Source organism: Hyperolius riggenbachi, chromosome 5, assembly GCF_040937935.1.
Source record: "Hyperolius riggenbachi isolate aHypRig1 chromosome 5, aHypRig1.pri, whole genome shotgun sequence".
Lineage (NCBI taxonomy): Eukaryota > Metazoa > Chordata > Amphibia > Anura > Hyperoliidae > Hyperolius > Hyperolius riggenbachi.
Window position 1 is genome coordinate 345,010,765 of NC_090650.1, and position 24,735 is coordinate 345,035,499.

Here is a 24,735-nt window from a genome sequence, read left to right on the forward strand (position 1 = left end):
GCCCAAGTGGTCACAAAGTTAATACCTGAATAACACCAGCAAAAACAGACTTTCTATTTCCTTCTAGCTTTTTACCCAATTTTTTTTCCTTATTGCTGTTTTTGTTGAAAAATTGTAATCCTTATTGTTCGGATAGTAAGTGATGGAAACTCTTCCTCATGCACTTTATAGGCAGTAAAAACCATTTCCTCTCTATCAAAAACTAAATTAAACGTTTTAGTGCATTTAGGCTTTGCGTAATATAAAAAAGGTCAAAACTCAATTAACAGGAGTTAATTTTCATATTCTCTTTAAAATATGTTGTGCTGGGCAGCACGGTGGCATAGTGGTTAGCGCTCTCGCCTTGCAGTGTTGGGTCCCCGGTTCGAATCCCAGTGAGGTGAAAAATCTCCAAGGAGTTTTGTATGTTCCCCCTGTGTCTGTGTGGGTTTCCTCTGGGAACTCCAGTTTCCTCCCACACCCCAAAAACATACAGATAAGTTAATTGGCTTCCCCCTAAAATTGGCCATAGATTATGATACATGCACTACACGATACACACATAGACATATGACTATGGTAGGGACTAGAATGTGAGCCCTTCTGAGGGACAGTTAGGGACAATATACTCTGTACATCGCTACGTAATATGTCAGCGCTATATAAATAAATAACTTGTAAGTATTTTATAATGGAAAACGTACCTAAAAGTTGGTGAAAAAGTACCGTATATACTCGCATATAAGCCGACCCGCATATAAGCCGAGGTACCCACTTTTCCCTCAAAAATCAAGAAAAAAATGAATGATCCTCATATAAACCGAGGGTAGGAAATGCAGAGGCTCTTGAGTGTCAAAAATCAAAGTAAATGCCAATAAAATTACATTAATTTAGACATCACTTCAGTATACGTATACTGCAGAATATCGGAAGCCCGCAGTGTCTCCGCTGGACAGCCGCTCATCCCACCGCAGCAGCTCCAGCTCTACATGTCTCCCCGCTCATCCCTACCGCCTGACATTGTCCTCTCCCCGCTCATCCCCGCTGCCTCATGCGAAAGAGCGGCATGTCCCCACTCATCCACGCTTGATCAGCTCCCTCCAGCTCTCCGGCAATTGACAGGTATGCACTCGGTGGCCCCCGCAGCAGTCGGTCTGCACACCTAAATTGTATATGACTCGCATACAAGCTGAGACCCCCACTTTTGGGCCACTTTTTGGGGGTCAAAAATTCGTCTTGTATGCGAGTATATACGGTACTACCAAACTTATTTTGTGTATCGTCTTGCTTGCTGGTGGTTTAAAAAGGCATTTTATGACAAGGGGTAAAAATATCACCTCAGAGAAAACTCTTCATTGGTAAATATAGCAGATGATTCAGTTAATTACACTACATTGAAAGATGTTCTGCTTACTAGTCAGTATACATAAACCACATTATTTACTACTAACATTATTGTGTCATTTGTAAAAAAAAAAATAAAAAAAAAATGATAAGAATTTGTGGAGTTTCCATCAGGTGATTTTGCCAAAAATGTCAAGGTCTAGTCCACAGGAGCATTGAGGAAGATTGATGCTATCTGTAATAACTATTATTATATATGCAGAGCTAGGTAGCATGGGCACATGCATCTAGGTCATTGGGGAATAGATGCTAGTCCAATTTGTAGAAAAAAACTGTATGGCTTCCTCCACCATGAAAAATATGCAGCTGTTTTTTAGCTTTTGCGTTACCTTTGTCCTTCTCATAAATTAAATGTCTAGACCCCATATCATAAAAAAGCATTAAATAACTCAAGTGTTTTGTTTGTTTTGATGCCTTTGCCAAGAGCAAAAGTACTCGGAAAAAGGAACATATACTGCACACCATGCCTAAACATTGGTCTTTTACTATTTTTAGCTGTTGCAGTTAGCAGAGGACAGTTAGCCCCTGTGACTAATTATTATTGGCCCATATCTCCATTTGCTTTGGCTTGCCAACTATGATAAACTCATACATATATAAATAAATACCGTATTTTTCTGACTATAAGACGCTCCTGACCATAGCATTTGGACTATAAGACACAGTGACTTTTCCCCCCCCACTTTTGAGGGAGAAAAAGTGAGTCTTATAGTCCAAAAAATGCAGTACGTAAACACTTTGTAAAAGCTATAGTTACTGTATGAAAGAATAATTTCCTTAAAGTCATTATTATGAGTTGGACCCATAAAGGACTGTTCCTATTATGAGACAAGTCCCTCTTCAGGCTGATAAAAAGATCCTACAAAAGCAACGATCATTTAAGGAGTTCCGAACTTAAATATCAGGATCTCAAAAGTGCTGTTATTTCCATGGAAACATCGCAATTTCTTTGCCAAAGAGTTTTTTTTTGCCAGCTTTGCTGTCCCCAAAACAGAAGTGCAACTTTTGCTTTACTAGACAAAGCAGTTAAACATGCACTACCAGTGAAAACCAAATTACTCCAAAATAGCAATGTTTGTCCTGGTGGCCAAAAAACGGCAGTCACAAAATGGTTAAAAATCCTGCGAGAATAGTTTACTGATTATGACAGGAAAACATCTCCCATGTTTCAGCTTTCATGCTATCTTCACTAGTTATTATCTACTTTCACGAAGTTAAAGACTCTTTTGATGAAAAATGTATTAAATCATAAAGTTTTAATTTGTTCTATGCATTCTGTAAAAGCTCTTTCATATGTCATTCTAGAACTGATTATGCTTCGAAGATGATTTTTTTCCTGCAATCATTTTTGAAGAAAAGAATAAGCCTGAAGCTGAACTGATCTCTAACATCCCTTTTTTAAACTTGAAGGTAATTCCTCTTTTTAAATGCAAAAATGTTGCTTAATTTTAGAAGAACGCTAATGATGAAGTTAGAGCTTGACTTCTTAAACTGAAAGAGAGCAGAGCATAGAGGCCACCATCTTTGTTCTGCTTTTAAAACATACCAGTTGACTGGCTGTTTTGCTAGTTTCCCTGCTGGAAATAGTCCACCCTTTTGGATTAGGATTTTGGCTACAAACAGTCATTTATCAGGCCGGTTGAATGACCATTTCTTAGGAAGATTGTTGACCATTTCACCTGTCCAGATGATCATGTCTATGTATACCTTCAATCAGAATCAGAATCAAAATTGTTTGGACAAATAAGTTTGTACTTACAAGGAAATTGACTTGGCAGATCTAGGCAAACATGATAGTTAGCCTTAAGGTAGCCATAGACCTTACGATTATGGGCAGATTTGACAAAGAGACAAATTTATCTCTAATCAAATCTGATTAGAGAAAAATTTGTCTCTAGTTGAAGCGGCCCATTTACTACAGGCCGATTCTCGTCCGATTTCCGCATGAAGCAGACATTTGGGTATTATAATGAATACTATGGATACATTTGCTTGATTCACTAAGACAAATAGCATGCCTTATCCGAGTTAACACGCCTTATCAAAGATAACATGCCTTATCAGAGATAGCATGCTTTATCAAAATTAACGTGCCTTATCAGAGTAGCATAGCGAGTGCTACGAATTTATGCCTGCTTATTGGCAAGCCACTCGTCATGCCCTGAGCCTCTGTGGGTTTGTAGCGCTCACTATGCTACTCTGATGAGGCGTGTTAACTTTGATAAGGCATGTTATCTCTGATAAGGCGTGTTAACTTTGATAAGGCATGTTATCTCTGATAAGGCATGTTAACTTTGATAAGGCATGTTATCTCTGATAAGGCGTGTTATCACTGATAAGGCGTGTTAACTTGGATAAGGCATGCTATTTGTCTTAATCAAGCCCCTTGCCTGCCACCCACTACTTTGTTGAAGATGTGTCAAGAAGGGGTCAAAAGTGATCAGATATGTTTCTATTTCTAAATAAAGAACGATACGGCACACCACTGGCTGCAAAAGAATTGCTGTGTATTGCGGAAATCTTTCTGTTTCTTCCTGTTGTTATGACATGAAGGTGCTTGTGCTCGCTCTTTCAATTCCTGGCTAAAGACATGGCTACTTCATCAAAATGTGTATGCACTGATTAAAGATTGATAGTAATGCTAATAGTGTCTATGTCTGGCTTGTGCAATGTATGGCACAAGATCCACAACCTGATCCCCAGAATGTACTGTGATCTTTTCTCTTCCTTATCCCTCCCCATATTCTTCTCACTTTATTTTGGGAGAATTTAGAGGAACTCCACCACCAGCCTGTGCCATAACTGATTAGTAGCAGCCTGATACTGCAGGGCATAGATCAATCATCCTTGGATCAGAAGCTGGTCTGGCTTCTGACTTGCCAAAGGTGAAGCAGGTGAATAGCATGCATGCTAATTTGGGTGGCACTATTCACCTAAAGCATATCATTGGCTATATGCTGCTTTGGGTACCAGGTGTTTGAGTTAATTGCCAACTCTCATTTGTTGTGGAACCAAGCCCAAGTGCTTGCATTAATTATGTGCAGGCATATGGCCAGTTTATAGCTAAACCAATCACCTGGAAACAAAGACAACAGGGGGTGGCTATTGGTTAAGGTTAGGAATATTTTAGGAGCATTACGGAATAGGTTGGGGGGTGGGTATGTATGTTTAACAATTAGGGTTAGGAGGTAGGACATAAGAAAGGAACTGTCCTTTTTTTAGGGGTAGGTTAGGGTTAGACATAATGAAGGACTGTATATTGGGGGAATGTCAGATTCATGCTTAAGTAAGGAATTCACTTTTGGGGAGTTAGGCATCAGGAGTAAACATCAGGATAGAGAGAGTTTACATTAGGGGGAAATTAAGGTGGCTATACATTTACCGATTTTGTGGCCCGATTGACCACCCAATTCGGTCATTTTGTTGATTCGATGAACATTGCAACATGTCCACCTGATCAATGATTTGATCAATTGTAGGCTGAAATTGGGTGAATGCGTCGATCAGACATGCTAGAAAGGTCTCGGTCAAAACTGCTCGATCGGGGCGCACGATGGTAATGGCGTTTGATACCGCGATGATCAACAAATGCCACAGACTCCTGGTCACTGTCCTACCCGGTGCCCATGCAGTGTAAAATCTCACCTGTCCCAATGCTGCGACTTCTATCCTCATCCACCATCACCCCCATGTGGCATCAGACACAGGTGTGACAGATGAGATTTTACACTGCACAGGCCTTGGGGGTACATTTACAGTTGGGGGGCAGCCAGGCAAGCAGTGGAGGCGGCGTCGCTAAGCCAATTCCTGATCTATCGTGTATGGGCACTCATCTCTCTTTGATCAGAGTTTATCAGAGAGAGATCTGTCTCTTGGTTGATCTGCCCATCCTCTCTAGATATATGGGCACCTTTAGGATTGCGTATTAAAAAGCAGAGGTGCATTAATTAGGGATAGCTGATTGAGAGAGAAAAGTGCTCACTACCCAGAAGGACAGAAGGACAATAGTATAATATTGGTAAAATCGGTTTACCAAAACAAGCATACAAATCCATTGTAAACTGCCAAAGGAGATTTGCGGTGAAGGGCGATGAAGAAAAACAGTATTCCCTTCAGACATCACATTGAGAGGTTTCTAAAAACATAGGAAGCTGATTAAATGCCTGATGCACAACTTTACTGAATTCTGCTTTACTTCCTCTTCTATTTCAATAATCTTTTCTACTTATGATTTAATATAAATGGTACTTCCAATTCTGCATTTAGTTTTATGAAAAAAGAAAAAAAAATGTTGTTCGGCATTTCCCTTCTTCATTTTCTGACTTATTAAAGTGAGTGTGCCGTAATAAGCAGTGAGATCAATCTTTATTTACTATAAATACTCTGCTGAGATTTTTTTTTTTTATTCCCTTGCACCTGATTGGATGTTTGAAGTAAACATAGTTCCTGCTGTTCACTGCAAATCTCGCTTGGGAACTCATTTTCAGCCAGTTTTTGTTTACATCGGAGCTGGTTTATGAAAACTTCGGGTTATTCACCACTTCTGTTGGAAAACAAAAATAACATTTTTCTCGGTACAAGTCATTTTGTACTTTAATGTTATTTTAAATTATCTTTCCAGTTCAATTTTCCTCCAGTTACGAGTTTCTAAAAATGGCTGTAAAGTTCAGATTTCACTTATTTGCGGCTATGACAATACTACAATGATCTGTTTGGAGTGCAGATTGCTCCTTTTGGTGTATAGAACATCCCGACATTCTTAGTAGCCCTCAGGCCGGTTTTACGCTTGTTGTTTGTGTTGTGGAGCAATGAGATATTCCTGCCGCATCCCACCACAATGCAAAAATTACAATCATATGACCCTGCAGCAGAGGACACCGACAGGTTCATTTGCATAGCGCAACTACCCACTGTGATGTTCTTGCTGCTGGGCAGGGAGTGCGTCACTAGGATTTCCGTCAATCCGCACATGCGCCCTGTGCAGCACCACACACTGTCGTTTGCACTATCTGTGTCGCCCATAGACTTCCATTACCCCAAGCACTGTGCGTTAAGCGCGGTCGTTGCGGTATCGCGCTGCAGCCTATGCATTGGGATTGCGGTGGATTGGATACTTCCAAGTGTGAATGGCCTCATTGCATTTCCATTGCGTCTCCCTGTGGTAAAACAAAGTAACGCAAAGCAACACACACTACAGTATGTACCATTTCCTGATGGAAAAAACACTACAATAGTTTCTGTTAGTACACAGGGGTGTTTTTAGGTATAGGCATTACAGGCCACTGCCTGGAATGCCATTGGTCCAGGGGGTCCCAAGCCCCTGATTAACCCACGCCCCAAACTAAGCCATGACCCAAACTACACCATGCCTCCTACACAAAGCCACACCTCCACGTGAGTTTGTACTTTCTTCTGTCTCCTTGTGCCACCTTCAGTCCCCCTGTGTTTCCCTCTGTCCCACTGTGCCTCTCCTTTTGTGCCTTCTTCTGTCTCCCTTTGTGCTTTCTTCTGTCTCCTTGTGCCGCCTCTGCACCCCTGTGTGCCCAGAGATGGATTAGAGTGAAATGCTGTCTTAGGCAAGCAACGACTTTGGGCCCATGCTTGATGGCCACCTAGCTATTTTGGCAAGATCTGTTGGGGGTTAGCATAAACCTAGACCCCTAGACTCTCTCCAGGTCCTAGACACCTACCTCAGTGGATGATCCGACTCTGTGTGCGTTTCTCTGTGCCTCCCTCTGACCCAGTGTGGCTCCTTCTGTCTCCCTTTGTTCCTCCCCCTGTCCCCTTATCCCACTATCTGTTCCGGTCTCCCTCCTGCGCTCCCCCAATCCAGTGTGGAAAAGCAGAGTATAACGCAGCTGAAGCTGTGCTCTAACCTCCCCTCTGGAGTCCAGTGCTGTGTGTGTGCATCCATCCTGTCTGTTTTCTGCTCCTTCTAGTGCTGGCACCGCACTCTCCTCATGTCACGTGCAATCCTGCTACTTGCGGTGGGAGATGGTGGGTGCTAGGGCAAGTGGTGAGCAGACAGGTGGAAGCACAGCACTGGACACCAGCACAGAGGTGAGAGCAGAGCTTCTGCTGCACTATATTCTTCATTTACACATTAACCTCCCTGGCGTTCAATTTTCTCAGGATTTATGTGCAAAAAGTGATAAAATGTATTTTTAAAACTTTTTTTTTCCGGTAACTTGCCAAAATGTGTCAAGCAAGGGACTAGTAAACAGTGCAGGAGAGTATTGATGTGTATGCACGTTTATACTGTTCACAGCATGTTTTTATGGACGGACATATCTGTCCATACCGCTAGGTGAACCTTAACTGTGAAGGAAAAAAAAAGTTTCACTCACCTGGGGCTTTCCCAAGCCCCCTGCAGCGGTCCTGTGCGCAGTACGCTTGCGCCTGCACATGACACGCTTGACGGCGGGGAAGACGAAGAAGAGAACGCGTTGCCGGGGGACTACTATCAGCCACGTTGCCGGGGGCGGAAAACGAAACTAAGCCATGGCGGGGGACCGGAGGACACTCGAGGAGACGCGAGGGCACAGGACTGTTGCAGGGGGGCTTGGGGAAGCCCCAGGTAAGTGAATTTTTTTTTCCTTCACAGTTAAGCTGGGGTAGTGCAGGAAGGGAGTGTGCAATGAAAAGCGTCAGGATCGGCAGGGACTTCCTGTATTATGCATCCACCCTAAACGCACACGGTTTATATTCTCTAGTGCACGGTTTGTTTTTTTCTGGGGGGGAAGGGGGTAGGGGTGTAACACAGGACTTCATGTCTGGAGTGAAAAAAAGGCTAGAAACACCCCTGCTAGTACATAGTCAGAACAATAAGGTAAGGACCTGAAATCATGTTTGTTGAAACCTTTACAATATATAAATCTCAAGACAATAGGATTGTTTTTTTCTTAGCAAAAGTAAAGTTGTACTATAAAATAAATAAAATATAGTATGTAAGGTGAAATCATATCACTATAAAGGAGACTGACCTACTTCAAGACACAGAACATTTACAGTATATGGCGCCTTTCTCCTCAAAGCACCAGAGCTGCTGCCACTAGAGCGCACACAGTAGGCAGTAGCAGTGTTAAGGAGTCTTGCCTAATGTCTCCTTACTGAATAGGTGCTGGCTTACTGAATAGGAAGAGCCGAGATTCAAAGCCTGCTCTTCTGAGGCTTAACTATCCAGCCACAGCCCTCCAGACATCTGTTTCTTTAAGGCTGGTTTCACAGTGGGACGTTAAAGATCCACGTTACAGCAGCCAGTAACGCAGCCTAACTCACAGCACTGTAAAATCAATGTTGCTGTTCACAGTGCACACGTTGCGTTACATAGTAACGCAGCACGTTTAAACAAAGTGCTGCATGCTGTACGTTATACTGGGCTAAGCAGCGTTAGACTGTTTGCACATGCTCAGTAATGTTGGAGGAGGAGGTCTCCCCTCCTCCTCTGCGGCCAGCCACATGGCTAATTAATATTCACTGCACTGCAGAGACTTGTGGTAGGACTGTAGTGTTGTCCGGATCATGAACGAATCGTTCATTTGATCCGGATCTTTTTTGTGAGTCGAATCATCCAGATCATCACAATGAAAGATTCGGTTCACAGTGGATGTCTGTCTGGAAGAAACAGGAACATACAGAATGTACAGCGCAGGGAAAGTCTTGTCCTGCTAGTCATTTCACCCAGTCTGCTTCCCTAGTAAAATGATTCAAATGATTCGGTTTAAAGATCCGGATCTTTTCAATGATCCGATTCAAATGATCCGAATCCTTAAAAAGATCCGAACTTCCTATCACTAACCTGGAGAGGCTGCTTTGAGAGCTGCATAACGCAGCTCAATCTGACGTCCAACTTCAACACCACCATGCGTTGCGTTAGGAGCATGTTATGCGACCATAACGTCCCCTAAAACGCAACGTCTTGGTGGGAAAGTAGCCTAAATAAATTTGTAGTGCAGTCACTGTAATTGTGCAATGCCTTTTTCATCATTTATTGTGAGAGTGAGTTTTGTATTTACAATAGCAGACACCGACAGACTTGAATTAAATATTACATTATGAAGTTAGTGAAATTCTGTCTTTCAATTCCCAGTTCATGACAATAGTATTCACCAAACAACTATACTGTTACGCCTTATTGCTTGGGCTAGACCATTTTATATGCAGCGATGGTGCTATTTGGTAATGAGCACTTCAAAAGTCTGCATGTCTGCAAATAATCTGACACCTAAAGGCATACATTAAGAGCAACAGAGCATAGCACTGTGTTACAGTTTCAGAAAAAAACAAAGATAGTTACGATCATAACCATTTATTGACAACGCAACAGACTGAACTGCAAGCTATTGGACCCTCTATTGGTATGTTTGTCACTGTCAGACACTATTATCTTGGTTGATGAAGAAACCTGCTGGGTACACACTATGAGATTTTCTGGTCGATTTACTGTCAGATGGATCATTTCCAACATGTTCGATTGTTTTCCGAACATTTTCCGATCGATTTCCTATTAATGTGCACGGAAATCGATCGGAAATGCTCGGAAAACGATCGAAAAGCAAATCGGACATGTTGGAAATAATCGATCTGTCAGTAAATCGACCAGAAAATCTCATAGTGTGTACTGGTTTTAATAAGTTTGCATTTTCAGTCAGTTGAGTTTCACAATAAATACCTTTAAAATCTCTGCTCAGACACACACTAGCAAATACTCCACCAATATTATTATAAAAAACAGTCCTCATTATTTGTGGCTGTAGGTGACCAGATGCTGCAATAATATCTTGTATATTTCTGTTTGTTAGTGCCCTTACACAACAACTAGTAGCTTTTAGATATTTTAGTGTAGTTGAGTGGCTGACTGCATTGGAAGAGGGGGATAATGAATCTTTCATAAATAACAAATGCATTTATTTATTTGACGGACAAATGCATTTATTTGTTTTGATGTGCTGGAATGGGCTTTCGTGTTATATTAATCCAAACAGTATAGTGGCTAGCAAGCTTATTTTAAATTACTTCCACACATTAAAAGTAGTGAATGAGCCGTAAATGTTGTACATTCTTTAGGCCACGTTCACATCATGAGACGCAGATGGCCATGCGTTTGGAACACAACGCGTACGAACGCACGCCATCTGCGTTTCTATGCGTTGCATGGCTGATCCCATTCACTGAAAGTGAATGGGCCAGCCACGCCTTTTGGTAAAAAATGCGTGCAGCATGCGTTCCCGGAGCTCACTGGTCTGGAACGCATGCAGTGTGAACATCAGAAAGTGAAGTCTATGTACCGTCTGATGTGGTGCGTGTCGGCCTCCTGCACGCATTGCAGAAATCCGGACGGCAACGCGTGCAGTGTGAACGGGGCCTTAGTCACTGGATCTGTCCAGGACTGCCTGTGTTGCTGCCTCTTGCTGATGTACTGCACACTGCTCTGCATCTTTCTGATGAGGGGCCTAGTAACAACCCAGGGGGCCCCCTGTAAAATTGTCATGGGGCCTCCTACGCGTTGTACCTGATTCCCCCCCACACACACTTTGCCCTGGCACCATTTCAGAGTCACACAGGAAGCATAGCAATATTTAGCTGCTTCCAGTGCTGCAGGCCTCCTCCATGCATCACAGCTGCACAATCTCTGTTGCCATTTGATAGCTCCTGATCACATGACTCGCATCAGTGATGTCATCGTGAGCCGGTGAATGGCAGCATGGAGCAGGGGTTTTCAACCCTGTCCTCAAGTACCACCAACAGTACATGTTTTTCAGAAAACCACAAACATTCACAGGTGGGGTAATTAGTGTTTTCCCATTATTTAAGAAGGGCAAAAAATCAGATCCAGGAAATTATAGACCTGTAAGCTTAACATCAGTTGTATGCAAACTATTTGAGGGGTTACTAAGGGATACTATACATGACTTCATAATAGAAAATAATCTTATTTCTCAGCATCAACATGGTTTTACTAAAGACAGGTCCTGTTTGACTAACATGCTCAGCTTTTATGAGGTAGTGAATGCTAATATGTTACATAGTTACATAGTTATTTTGGTTGAAAAAAGACATACGTCCATCGAGTTCAACCAGTACTAAGTACAACTCCAGCCCGTCCCCCACATACCCCTGTTGATCCAGAGGACAGAGCCGGGACAAGGTCCTCCAGCACCCAAGGCTGAGACACCAAAATGCGCCCCTCCATCCCTGCCACCCGAGCCATCAAACACTGATTGCTATTAGACTAAGAGGGCCACAGGGCCCACAACCTCCCAAACACCTTAATATCTAGTTATCTGGCTTGCAGTCACTGCCATGTATCCCCTTTTCTTATTTCTTTCTGCTTCAAACACAATTAGGAATGAAAGCTGAATGAATTCTGCGCCCCCTCCTACACTGCGCCTTAAGGCTGGAGTCTTTCCAGCCTATGCTTCGGCCCGGCCCTGCCAGAGGAAGGCGAAAAAACCCCCACAAGGCATGGTCCAATTAGCCCCAAAAGGGAAAAATTCCTTCCTGACTCCAGATGGATATTGGGAATGCTGTAGATGTGATATACTTGGACTTTGCAAAGGCCTTCGACACTGTTCCCCACAAAAGTCTGGTGCAAAAGTTGAGGATGCAAGGACTGGGGAAGAGTCTGTGTGCATGGATAGGGAACTGGCTAATGGACAGAAAACAAAGAGTTGTGGTCAATGGATCGTACTCAAAATGGGAGACTGATAGCAGTGGGGTCCCACAGGGGTCTGTACTGGGTCCAGTGCTCTTCAATTTATTTATTAATGAACTAGTAGATGCAGTAGTGAGCAATGTTGCTATTTTTGCAGATGATACAAAATTGTGCAGAATCATCAACTCTCAGGAAGATAGTGTCATATTGCAACAGGATCTAGATAGGATGGCTATATGGGCACATAAATGGCAGATAAAATTCAATGTTGAAAAATGTAAAGTCATGCATTTTGGTCGTACCAATGGTCTAGCACCATACAAAATAAATGGGATACAGTTGGGGACATCAAACTTGGAGAAGGACTTAGGAGTACTCATCGACAACAAGTTAAATAATCGTACTCAATGCCAAGCTGCTGCAGCTGCAGCTAACAAAATTTTGGGATGCATTAAAAGGGAAATAAAAACTTGAGATGCCAGCATAATATTGCCCCTGTTTAAAGAGGAACTGTAACGTGAAAACGTCCCCTGGGGGGTACTCACCTCGGGTGGGGGAAGCCTCAGGATCCTAATGAGGCTTCCCACGCCGTCCTCCGTCCCTCGGGGGTATCGCTGCAGCCCTCCATACAGCGGTGACGTCATTATTTACCCTCCCAGCTCCTGCGCAGGCGCTCTGGTGGCTGTCGGCTCCGAAGTAGGCGGAAATACCCGATCGCCGTCGGGTCCGCTCTACTGCGCAGGCGCAAGTCTCCGGCGCATGCGCAGTAGAGCGGACCCGACTGAGATCGGGTATTTCCGTCTACTTCGGAGCCGACAGCAGCCACAGCGCCCCTGCTGGAGCCTGCAAAGGTAAATATTGAAGTCACAGTCGGGTCTGTCGCCGGCTGTTCGGAGGGCTGCAGCGAGACCCCCGTGGGACAGAGGACGGCGTGGGAAGCCTCATTAGGATCCCGAGGCTTCCCCCACCCGAGATGAGTACCCCCCAGGGGCGTTTTTTAATGTTACAGAGTCTCTTTAACTCTCTAGTAAGGCCACATCTGGAATATGGAATTCAGTTCTGGGCACCACATTACAAAAAAGATATTGCAGTTTTAGAGCAGGTGCAGAGATGAGCAACAAAATTGATACGTGGGATGGAAGGTCTCGCTTACCAAGAAAGGTTAGATAAACTGGCTTTATTTATTCTAGAGAAAAGACGCCTTAAAGGAGATCTAATTAACATGTATAAATACATCAGAGGGCAATATAATTGCTTGGTGGATGAGCTTTTTGTCCCTAGGCCTTCTCAAAGGACTAGAGGACATGATCTGCGCATGAAGGAAAAACGTTTTAGCCATTTATTTAGGAAAGGGTTCTTTACAGTAAGAGTGATTAAGATGTTGAATGCATTGCCACAGGAAGTCGTTATGGCAAACTCTATACCTGCATTTAAAAGGGGCTTAGATGCTTTCCTTGCGTTGAAAGACATCCACGGCTACAATTACTAGGTAATGCCTAATGATGTTGATCCAGGGATTTTATCTGATTGCCATCTGGAGTCGGGAAGGAATTTTTCCCTTTTGGGGCTAATTGGACCATGCCTTGTAAGGGTTTTTCGCCTTCCTCTGGATCAACAGGGATATGTGAGGGAGCAGGCTGGAGTTGTACTTTGTACTGGTTGAACTCGATGGACGTATGTCTTTTTTCAACCATAATAACTATGTAACTATGTAACTGCCTCTGTGGATTTCAACAAAACATGCACTGTTGGTGGTACTTGAGGACAGGGTTGAAAAGCCCTGGCATAGAGCACCGCTCCCTGTGCTACTCTGCATGCATGTGGGCAGAGGTAGGAGGGGTGGGGCCCCAAAGGCCCCGGCCCCCAGATGTCGGGGGGGGGGGGAGGAGTTGTTACACACCTGTTCCTGATCCCTCTGCCTTCACAGCCCGAAGTTCTTGATGGTGGCGAAACAAGTGAGTTAACCCTCTCAGTTGTGACCCCAGTCCCTGTACACGCCAGGACAGTTTTGTTTTTCACAAATTGTTCTTGCTGATCTCTAATTGTCTGTCTTTTAGATAAGTTGTTTTCTTTTTACCAGGCACTGTGCAGACAATGTTCTTGGCTTGCAGTTGAGCTGCTTGCTGTGTTTTATGGTAGGAGGAGGAGGAAGTGGTGCCCACATTAAAAACTTTCATGGAACTTCTAGCAGCTACAACACTCAAATCCAGCTAATCCAGCCTGATGCTAAATAACGACCTTGTCAGCAACATTGGGGGACACTTGAACACTCTCTTAATTTATGACCAAAACAATTATGAACATTCTATTCATTATGTTCTCCTGGGCCCCTCTGTGCTGTTTCTGCCACTCTCTGCTGCAAACCTGGCTTATAATTGCCAGTTTTAGGCAGTGTTTACAAACAAACTAACCAGCTTGTGATAGGCTCACATAAGCAGAGTGTGTGAGTCATACAGAGCCTGCAGGGGGCCTGGAGGGGGTGTGTATAGCTTCTGCCAATGACAAACAGTGCAGCACATTCCACACATTCCAGCCTCTGCCGACAGAGCTGACAGAAGAGAGAAGATTAGATCATATAACAGAGATAACACAGCTACTGTGCAATTAGGAAAGGCTGCAGTAAGCCAGAGCACATTAGATCAGGTAAAGGAACTTATAGGATAGAAGAACTAAGGCTGAACATTTTGTTACAGAGTCTCTTTAACCACCTGAGCGGTCTGGACGAGCTCAGCTCGTCCAACACCGCCGGAGGCTGCCGCTCAGGCCCTGCTGGGTCGATTTTCATCAAATAAAAAGCAGCACACGCAGCCGGCACTTTGCCAGCCGCGTGTGCTGCCTGATCGCCGCCGCTCTGCGGCGATCCGCCGCGAGCAGCGGCGAAAGAGGGTCCCCCCAGCCGCCTGAGCCCAGCGTAGCCGGAACAAAAAGTTCCGGCCAGCGCTAAGGGCTGGATCGGAGGCGGCTGACGTCAGGACGTCGGCTGACGTCGATGACGTCACTCCGCTCGTCGCTATGGCGACGATATAAGCAAAACAAGGAAGGCCGCTCATTGCGGCCTTCCTTGTTTATTCTGGGCGCCGGAGGAGATCGGAAGAACGCCTCCGGAGCGCCCTCTCGTGGGCTTTCATGCAGCCAACTTTCAGTTGGCTGCATGAAATAGTTTTTTTTTTATTTAAAAAAAACCCTCCCGCAGCCATCCTGGCGATTTAATCAGAACGCCAGGGTGGTTAAAGAAAAACATTTCTAAGTTACAGCTGATACAAATCCTGCAATAAATCTGTACTGTTTCTTCTTCCTGCTTTCATGGAAGCAGACATATTGTTAACATCCTGTGCTTTCAAATTAGCTTATCTGCCATAGTAGTCAGGTGACACTGGGAGAGCTCAAATTACAACTCGTTATTAGACACAAATGAGAGGAAATGTGTCAGGCTAAACTCTCTAAATACATACAGGGTGCATTTCTCTATGTTTTCCTTCTGTCCTGTGCAAGAGTTCAGGTCTGTTAACTGGCAGTCCTGTTCATGTCCTTGGCTGCAGTAGTGTCTTAATCACACACCTGAAACAAACATGTGGCTAAACCAGTCAGACTCAGAAACACCTGCAACAAATCGTCTTGAAATTCTGCAAAGCTTTTTGCTGTTAGAATTGAAGGTATGCATTGCAATGTTTTATTCTTTAAACTAAAAGCAGGCAAGCCATTCAAAGGCAAAGGTGGCAATAAATGGACCCTATGCTGAAGTGACTATATAGGCACCCTCCCATCCCTTTACTGTGAGCAAAAGAGGGTGTGGCCTTCCTGGAAAACTATGTAGCCAGATGCGCTGTGACTATAATTGGGTTATGGTCCCTGACAAATTCTGGCCAGGATCAAATAATGGTCATCAATTTAAACTACACGACCCAGGGTTGCATACTGCAGCTGCTGTTTTAATGTATCACTACATCCATATGCTATACCTCATATCTTAGATATCTTAGTGGCCACTTCCGAATTTCACTGATTCTCTTGTCACAATGTCACACATCCGCCAAAGGGAAAAGGTGTACATTTAAAGGGAAGGTCCAAGCAAAAAAAAAAATGAGATTCACTTACCTGGGGCTTCTACCAGCCCCATGCAGCCATCCTGTGCCCTCGTAGTCACTCACTGCTGCTCCAGTCCCCCGCTGGCAGCTTTCTGACCTCGGAGGTCAGGGCCAAATTGCGTACATTTTTACACATTCCCGCTAGTGCAGGAACATTAACACATACATTTTTACGCGTTAGTGGTGAAACGCGTAAATTTTTGTTCCTGCACTAGCTGGAATGCGTAAAAATGTATGCAATGTGGCCCTGACCTCCGAGGTCAGAAAGCTGCCAGCGGGGAACTGGAGCAGCAGTGAGTGACTACGAGGGCACAGGATGGCTACATGGAGCTGGTAGAAGCCCCAGGTAAGTAAATCTCAGTTTTTTTTTTTTTGCTTGAACCTTCCCTTTAAGGAAAAATGTAAACAAGAAAAATAATGAGAATTGATAGCAGCCTACCAAGCAAGCATTGATTGGTGAAGATTACAGAGATATGCAGATACTGCCAACAGGCACATTTCAATGACATTCAGATATAGCAAACAATAGGTACATACTAACAACAAGCGTGCAATACCAAGAGCAAGTCGCCAATAACATGGAGAAAGAATAGTTTTGTAAGAGTCCGTTTTTTAAGGATTGAGTTTTAGGAAAGTGAATATACTGGTAAAAACTGGGTGCTAATGGTGATAGTAAGTGGGAGTCATACGCTACGACCTGCTAGTGGGATCACACAGTGGGCTTGATTCACTAAAGCATGCTAAGTGTTAGCACAACAGTGAAAAGCCCCTTAGCACATGCAAAATGCCTTTGCACGCCCCAATATGCACGCAAAGTTTAGCGCGGTGCGTGCGAAAGTCGCACTGTCCGCAGGCAAAATAACCTGATAAGCGTACTTTGCACGCGGACGGTGCGAAGTTTCGCGCCCACCAAATAGTGCACGATCAGTAACAGCTTTGCCCGTGCAAACTACTTAGCACCCTAGTTTGCACGTGCAAATTTTTTAGGCATGCTAACTGTGCTAGCACACTTTAGTGAATCAGCCCTGGGAGTGATACTGTGTTGGGGACTTAAGAGGAAACACACAAGTTGCTGCTGAAGGTTGTGGGGCGGGAGGGGGGGGGGGGGTGTAGAAGGGTGGCAGGGGGGGGGGGGGGGTATGGGTAAGGGAGATACACACACTGTGGAGCTGCAGATGCTTTGAAAAGAGCATGTGCTATACAATGACACTGTAGGCACGCTTTGATTCAGAGGCCACTAGGTAAGAGAGAACAAGTAAACTTGCAGGCTTCTCTCCAGAATGTTGATAATTTATAAACTAAATCCTGTTGTCTAACAACTTTGTTTAGTACTAAAGAGAAAAGATACCCCTATATACAGCACCACTGCAGACCATATGTATCAATCAAAAAAATATATTTTTATTACAAGCTTTGCAAACACATATCAATGATACACAAACATTTAAAAACATCTAAAAACAGCATAATATTGTATTTCCAGCCATATTCAACATAATGGGCCTGCTAGATATAATAATCTATTATGTTCAGTCTCAGTGGATGTATAACCTGTAACCACTGGGGGCTCAGAGAATGAGCCCCCTCGTGGATGAACCCGGGTTCAGTAAGAATTATAAAGTGCAAAAAATTGAAACCATAAAAGTGCATATAGTGCTACACAAAAACAATCATTCAACATATGCAATAACTGTGCAACCTATCAGACTAAAAGTGCAGTTTAAATACAGTCAGAGTCACTAATGACCAAGTGGAAGCAGCCTATTAGGATCTGCAAAGAAGTGAATAAGTAAAAGATACTTAGCCGGGTATGAAAAGAAAGGCAGGCAGACTGTATCTACCTCACCTTTCAAAGCGGAGTGACGACCGCGGAGCATGTGGGCTATGTCCTGAGGGGATACTTCCGTCTTTCCATGCCAGTCTGCCTGCCTTTCTTTTCATACCCGGCTAAGTATCTTTTACTTATTCACTTCTTTGCAGATCCTAATAGGCTGCTTCCACTTGGTCATTAGTGACTCTGACTGTATTTAAACTGCACTTTTAGGGCTGGTGCACACCAAAAACCGCAAGCAGATCCGCAAAACGCTAGCAGATTTTGAAACGCTTTTTTTAATTTTTCTATGGCGTTTTGCTAGCGTTTTGCGGATTGCTGCTGCGGTTTTCAGTATAGTAGATTTCATATATTGTTACAGTAAAGCTGTTACTGAACAGCTTCTGTAACAAAAACGCCTGCAAAACCGTTCTGAAGTGCCGTTTTTCAGAGCGGTTTGCGTTTTTCCTATACTTAACATTGAGGCAGAAACGCATCCGAAATCCAAAAAATGCCTCACCCAGGCATTTTTCGTTTCCGCAAAACGCCTCCCGCTCTGGTGTGCACCACCCCATTGAGATACATTGACCAAGCAGATCCGCAGCCGCAAGCGGATCTGAAAACGCCCAAAAAGCCGCCCGGTGTGCACCAGCCCTTAGTCTGATAGGTTGCACAGTTATTGCATATGTTGAATGATTGTTTTTGTGTAGCACTATATGCACTTTTATGGTTCCAATTTTTTGCACTTTATAATTCTTACTGAACCCGGGTTCATCCACGAGGGGGCTCATTCTCTGAGCCCCCAGTGGTTACAGGTTATACATCCACTGAGACTGAACATAATAGATTATTATATCTAGCAGGCCCATTATGTTGAATATGGCTGGAAATACAATATTATGCTGTTTTTAGATGTTTTTAAATGTTTGTGTATCATTGATATGTGTTTGCAAAGCTTGTAATAAAAATATATTTTTTTGATTGATACATATGGTCTGCAGTGGTGCTGTATATAGGGGTATCTTTTCTCTTTAGTACTATGTATACATGCTCTACCCCAGCACACGCAGTCATTATTACTTGGGGTGCTGACAAACTCTTTTGTGTTCTAACAACTTTGTTTGTTAAAGGAGCAGGGTCAGCCATACTAGGCCAGGAAAAAAACACATATATAAGTAGATAACTACTTGTTCTAGTTACATAATAGATGTATTGTACTGTCCACATTTTGATTTCAGTGAATTGTATACAGTAAATAAAGAGAACTCTGTTCCTGTCATTTGCCATATTGATTCCCTCTGACTGAAGCCAATCCTGATGTCATTTCCTCCCTTTATTTTTATTTCTCTCCTAGAATCTGCTCTGTCTTAGCTAGCTTGCTTTGTAAACACGAGAGCACATGCATAGATTGTATTTCAGCTTCACACTGAACTGCGCTTAGCCAATCATTGTGGAGCAGGAATTTGGGAGGGGAAATGACACGTTTCCCTCTCTTCGTTGTCAGCGATGGCAAAAATAGAACCAGGCTGACTGTGATTAGATTTATTACAGCAGAAATGTTTCTAAATACTTTGGAGTGCTTGCAGGGCAGGGTAAGGTTCCAGGCTACATAATAAACACAGAGGAGTGGGTAAATGGAATTTGATTTTGTGGCTGACTATCCCGCTTAAAATGGAATGAATGCTTTAGCAGACATGCTATAAAAGGGTTTAGTGGATCCCAAATTAGCCCTGGCAGTCAATAGTTCATCATGAAAACCATGATGTTATCTCAGAGGCTTGATATATGGTTATGGGGTTTTGTTGTACTGACTCATCGAGTGGGTGAGCGAGCAAAGACATTGAAGAATGATCCCCGCATGACAGTGGTGCATGCAATTATGTTGTGCAAGATAATATCAGCTAATGATGACTGTATGTCATAATACTGCAGAGATCATTCCAAGGCCCTTCCTTTAATGATAGATAAGTGCACTAAGCAGTCACTGGAAATGATGAGATTACTTAAGAACAATGGAGAAACAATGAGCCTAATCGTCTGTGTCAGTCATAATGAATTGTCTTACCTGATGTTATCATTTAAGGACAAGCAAGCACCATTCCAAATGTAAACATGTTTTGTCTCATTTCATGTGGAAACATATCATTTTGAAGTTTGCGCCATCAAATACAAAGGATGAATCCATCATGATAGGAGAAACTTTAGTACCCCTTCTGCAGCATGGTATGATCCAGCTGTTAGTTTTCTGTGTTCCTACTGTCCAGTGAAATGCCTCGCATGGAACTGCAGCTTACTGAAGAAACCACTTAGTGGGATACACATGTTCCACCTCTTTTGCTGAGAGGTAACAGATTGCACATGCCCATTCAAAACCGGAGTTTCCCTAGCATCATCTCCTGAAGTAAGGCAGATGATGAGCTAGGGGAAGACCCAGGTTTTCAACTATGCATGTGCAGTTAGTTACCTCTCAGCTGGAGATATGAGAAGTGTGCCTTCATCATCTTAACCTCCTGAGCGATAATCCCGAGCTGAGCTCGGGGTATGTCGCGCAGGAGGAGTTCTCAGGCCCTGGTGGGCCGATTTGCATAATTTTTTTTTGTTACACGCAGCTAGCACTTTGCTAGCTGCGTGTAACTTCCGATCGCCGCCGCCGATCCGCCGCTACCCGCCGTGCCACCCAGCCCCCCCCCTCCCCGACCCCTTGCGCAGCCTGGCCAATCAGTGCCAGGCAGCGCTGAGGGGTGGATCGGAACTCCCTCTGACGTCACGACGTCCATGACATCGGTGACGTCATCCCGCCCCGTCGCCATGGCGACCAGGGAAGCCCAGCAGGAAATCCCGTTCTGAACGGGATTTCCTGCTTACTCTGATCGCCGAAGGCGATCGGAGTGGGTGGGGGGATGCCGCTGCGCTGCGGCTATCATGTAGCGAGCCCTGGGCTCGCTACATGATTTAAAAAATAAAATTTTTTTAAAAATAGTGCTGCGCCACCTCCTGGGCGATATAATTGTATCGCCCAGAGGGTTAATAAGGGGTAGTAAGGATCTCTTACAGCCTTGGTTATAACAAATAGTCTGGTTGATTGGTTGGCAAGGAAGTAAAGAGTCGCATTACATCTTGTAGGAAGACGCTGCAAAAGCCGATCATCATGATGAATTTTTATCTCCAATGCCATCACCGACAAAAAAAGGACTTTGCGAAGCTAATTTTAACATGGAATATATATGAACGGATGCTTGCTCAACTTTGTAGCAACCCCACTTAGTTACCTTGTGTACAATAACTAGGGGCAAAGATGCTGCAGACGACTAACCTCGGGCTGCCGCCCCCAGCATAATGCAGAGTGGCGCAGGGAGTGTTTAAATTGTAACTGTCAGGCATAAAATCAAAATAATACTCGATTGACTGCAGCAGAGAACCAATAGGAAGAGCCCCCCTCCTGCTACTCTCTGTCTATTGGCTCCGTCATTTTCTCAGGAGGGAGGAGTTTCTCTACCCCCCCCAGGCAGTGGAGAAGAGAGCCGGCACAAAAGAGATTTCCCCTTCAGCCCTTTAGACGTTTAACCCTTTGGATTCTTGTTTGAAGATGTTGAGGAGCAAGTGCTGAAATCATCTAAGCATGGCATGTTTCATGTTTATTGAGAGTTCATCTAAACACGGGCTATTACATAAAATGTTGAGAAAGGCTAATAGACAGATTCAGAGGGACTAGGAGGGATCATGTAGATTTAAGGGATGCCGAGGAGGCCTCTTACTATTGTAAAGCTGTCACACAACTTACATGGGAGCACATCACATTAACAGAACAGAGACTTGTCTCTGCAGCTTTTCTACCGTTTACCCAATGTTTTTGTGAATTCAAACCGTGTTTTTCGGTAAATTACCAAAATTCTACTGCACCTGTGAAAATCTTTATGAATTAGGAAAGAAAAGTCTACCGAATGCGGTATTTTAACAACCTGATTTTTTTTTATTGCACAGCCCTCTATGAATTGAGGCCATTGTGCTATGTTCAGCGTCTGACAGCAGCAGGGGAAATGAACATCGTCATGCAGACGTATTTACACATGATGGAAGCAGTAAGGATTTAGAAAATGACAGTCCATAAATATCTTCCAGCCATGATCCTGTTTATCATTATCAATATCTAAGAAGCTTCACCCTAAGTGCTGTGATAAGGCGTCCACTACTAGTAAATAGCAAGTCTCTGTTCAAAGCCACTTACATGTCCGGTCTACCAACTAGACTACGGATAAAGCACTTGCTAGTGACTACTTTTTAGTTGTGCTGGAGGACTACCCTACTAGGTACAATGATATGATTTTCTGGCAGATTTACTGTCAGATTGATTATTTCCAACATGTCCAATCTGCTTTCCGATCGATTTCTGATCGTTTTCCAATCGATATTCCATAGAAGTGAATGGAAAATCGATCGGAAGTCGTTCGGAAATCAGATCGGACATGTTGGAAATAATCAATATGCCAGTAAATCTGCCAGAAAGTCTCATCGTTTGTACCTAGCATAATGCCTACCAAAGCACTGAGGACATCATATTATCTGTAAATTTGTATTTTTGTGTATTGGATTTTGTGCTAATATTGATTATGTTTCTGCACGTTTCAATAAGCTACAAGTATTCTTCATTTACAATATTGCTTGACTGTATGCATGCTTATTACATTATAGTAACAATCCTTGTCATTCAGAAACCTAAAGTCCAGAATAAAATTCTTGTCTAAGCTTAACTATATAACGGACCACATAGACACAGCTATTCTACAGGGAATAGCCATCCTTCTGAATAGTGGCAGACAGACATGATAGCCCTGCCGTCCCCCAGAGCTACGCACAAACATGGCTATGGGAATAAATACACCAATATTACTGTTCGGATCATTTCTCTTTTCACAAATAATCAAACTGTCTACAGTATGGAATGAAAGATGTGTTGATGAAAATGTTGTACTTATACAAATTCAATAATAAGGACTGATTGGTTCGAAAATCGAATGTTTTGATCGCCATGTGGGAGGGCAACTCTGGCTACATTCATTCCCTTTCCTTTTAGTGGCTCTGAACTCAGAACTTCCTCTCTGCTCTAAAAGATACACAACAGCAGAATAACCTTTAAACAAAAACCTTTGTTTGTTACAACTGATACAAATCCCGCAATACATCTGCAGTGTGTCTACTTCCTGCTTTCATGGAAGTAGGCATATTGTTAACATCTTTCAAATTAACTTATCTGCCGTGGCAGTCAGCTGACACAGGAGAGAGAACAAATTGCAACTTGTGATTAGACACAGATGAGGGGGGATTAGACAGGCTAAACTAAACTAAAGTAAACTAAGACTAAATTCATACAGGGCGCATTTCTCTCTGTTTTCCTTCTGTACTGTGCAAGGGTTCAGGTCCACTTTAAACTTAACAGGACCACCAGGAAAGCAAGAGTTATTTCTGAAGAGTGTCTTTTATAGCTGCCTAAGTCACCACTCAGTAATCAAGCTGAAGATGTCACTGCTAGCAAAGGTATGTACAAGGACATGTCACCTATAGGGGATTCTGACATTCACGAGACAGACAAGCAGAAACCTGTGCTTTAAGAATTCTGTTTGATGCCACTTTGAATGATGAGAGGGGTTTACTAATAGAACGAAATCTCAATGAGTAAGACATATTGTGCTTTGATCCGCCGGAGGAAGAACTGTGTGTATTATTCACAAGAACAGGACTGGCAATGATTGACAAGGAGGCACTACATCCGCCAACGACGGGTCCGTCAGACCCTCCCGCTGGGCGGACGTTCAGGCGACAGTAGCACGTGTGTGCAGACTGATAAGGCTGTTTCTGAACGATCCGCTCAGATTGCTCAGAAATAGCGTTATCAGTCCACCGACAGCGCGTACACACATGCTACTGTCGGCAGAACGTCTGCCCAGAAGGGTAAACTGTGTGAATATACTTTGAATGGATACTTTATGTAGTCCGTTATATTATATAGAAATGGTAAAATGATACAATCAAGATTGCCCCTTAGCAGAGTCATGCTAATGAGATGAGAGAGTCCGTTTAACACGGTAGAAATAAAGAGAATAGCTTCAAGACACATTATTCAAGCAAAGACTGCAGCCTATTTACTATTATCATGAGAACACAGTAAAAGCTTATGTTGTGTATACTACGGCTGACAAGTCTGTATCTTAAAAATGGTGCAAATGAAAGGCCCACTATAGCGAAAAAAGTAAGCAGTTAAAATTTGTTAGAACCGACAGGTTTGTGAGTAGTCAATCTCCTCACGGAGGATACTCAGGGGTTTTCTTTGCTTTCAAAAGCATCTCCTGAACAGCAGGTACCACGTCTACCTGCCAAAATAGTAAGATACCAGCCAGCATCCCTACTCCCTTGCACACCATTTTGGCAATTGGACTGAGCAACTGACATTCAGGGAATGCTTTTGAAAATAAAGAAAATGCTGAGAATCCCCCATGAGGAAATGGACTGGTCCAAAACCCTGTCAGTTCTGTCAGATTTTAACTGCTTATTTTTTTTGCTGGATTGTTCCTTTAAGTAATGCAAGTATGTAGCATTAGTGATTCATTTTAAGTTGATTTACAGACTAGCATAGCTACACTATACTTCAATCCTTTAAAATCATTTTGAAAAGACTCGATCACCTTTAACATGTTTGCCAAGCGTTACCTGCTGCACAATCACACAAAGGTAATAAGTCCACTCTGCCAGAATGCCACGCACAATTATTAAAAACTTTGAGAATCAGGTTCCAAGAACAACAGCATCTT

The 24,735-nt window shown here is 43.3% G+C and overlaps 1 protein-coding gene and 1 long non-coding RNA gene across 3 annotated transcripts in view; one reads left to right on the forward strand and one right to left on the reverse strand.

Moving 5' to 3' along the window:
- Positions 1 to 24,735, forward strand: part of LOC137517747 (uncharacterized) — a 102,607-nt gene that overhangs the window by 21,978 nt on the left and 55,894 nt on the right. For both annotated transcript variants that reach the window (XR_011020645.1, XR_011020646.1), the window contains exon 2: positions 2,689 to 2,793. This is a non-coding gene — a long non-coding RNA (uncharacterized lncRNA). The remainder of the gene's footprint in view (positions 1 to 2,688; positions 2,794 to 24,735) is intronic.
- PENK (proenkephalin) overlaps positions 1 to 24,735 on the reverse strand; it is a 32,152-nt gene that overhangs the window by 2,417 nt on the left and 5,000 nt on the right. The gene's annotated exons all lie outside the window — the stretch shown is intronic.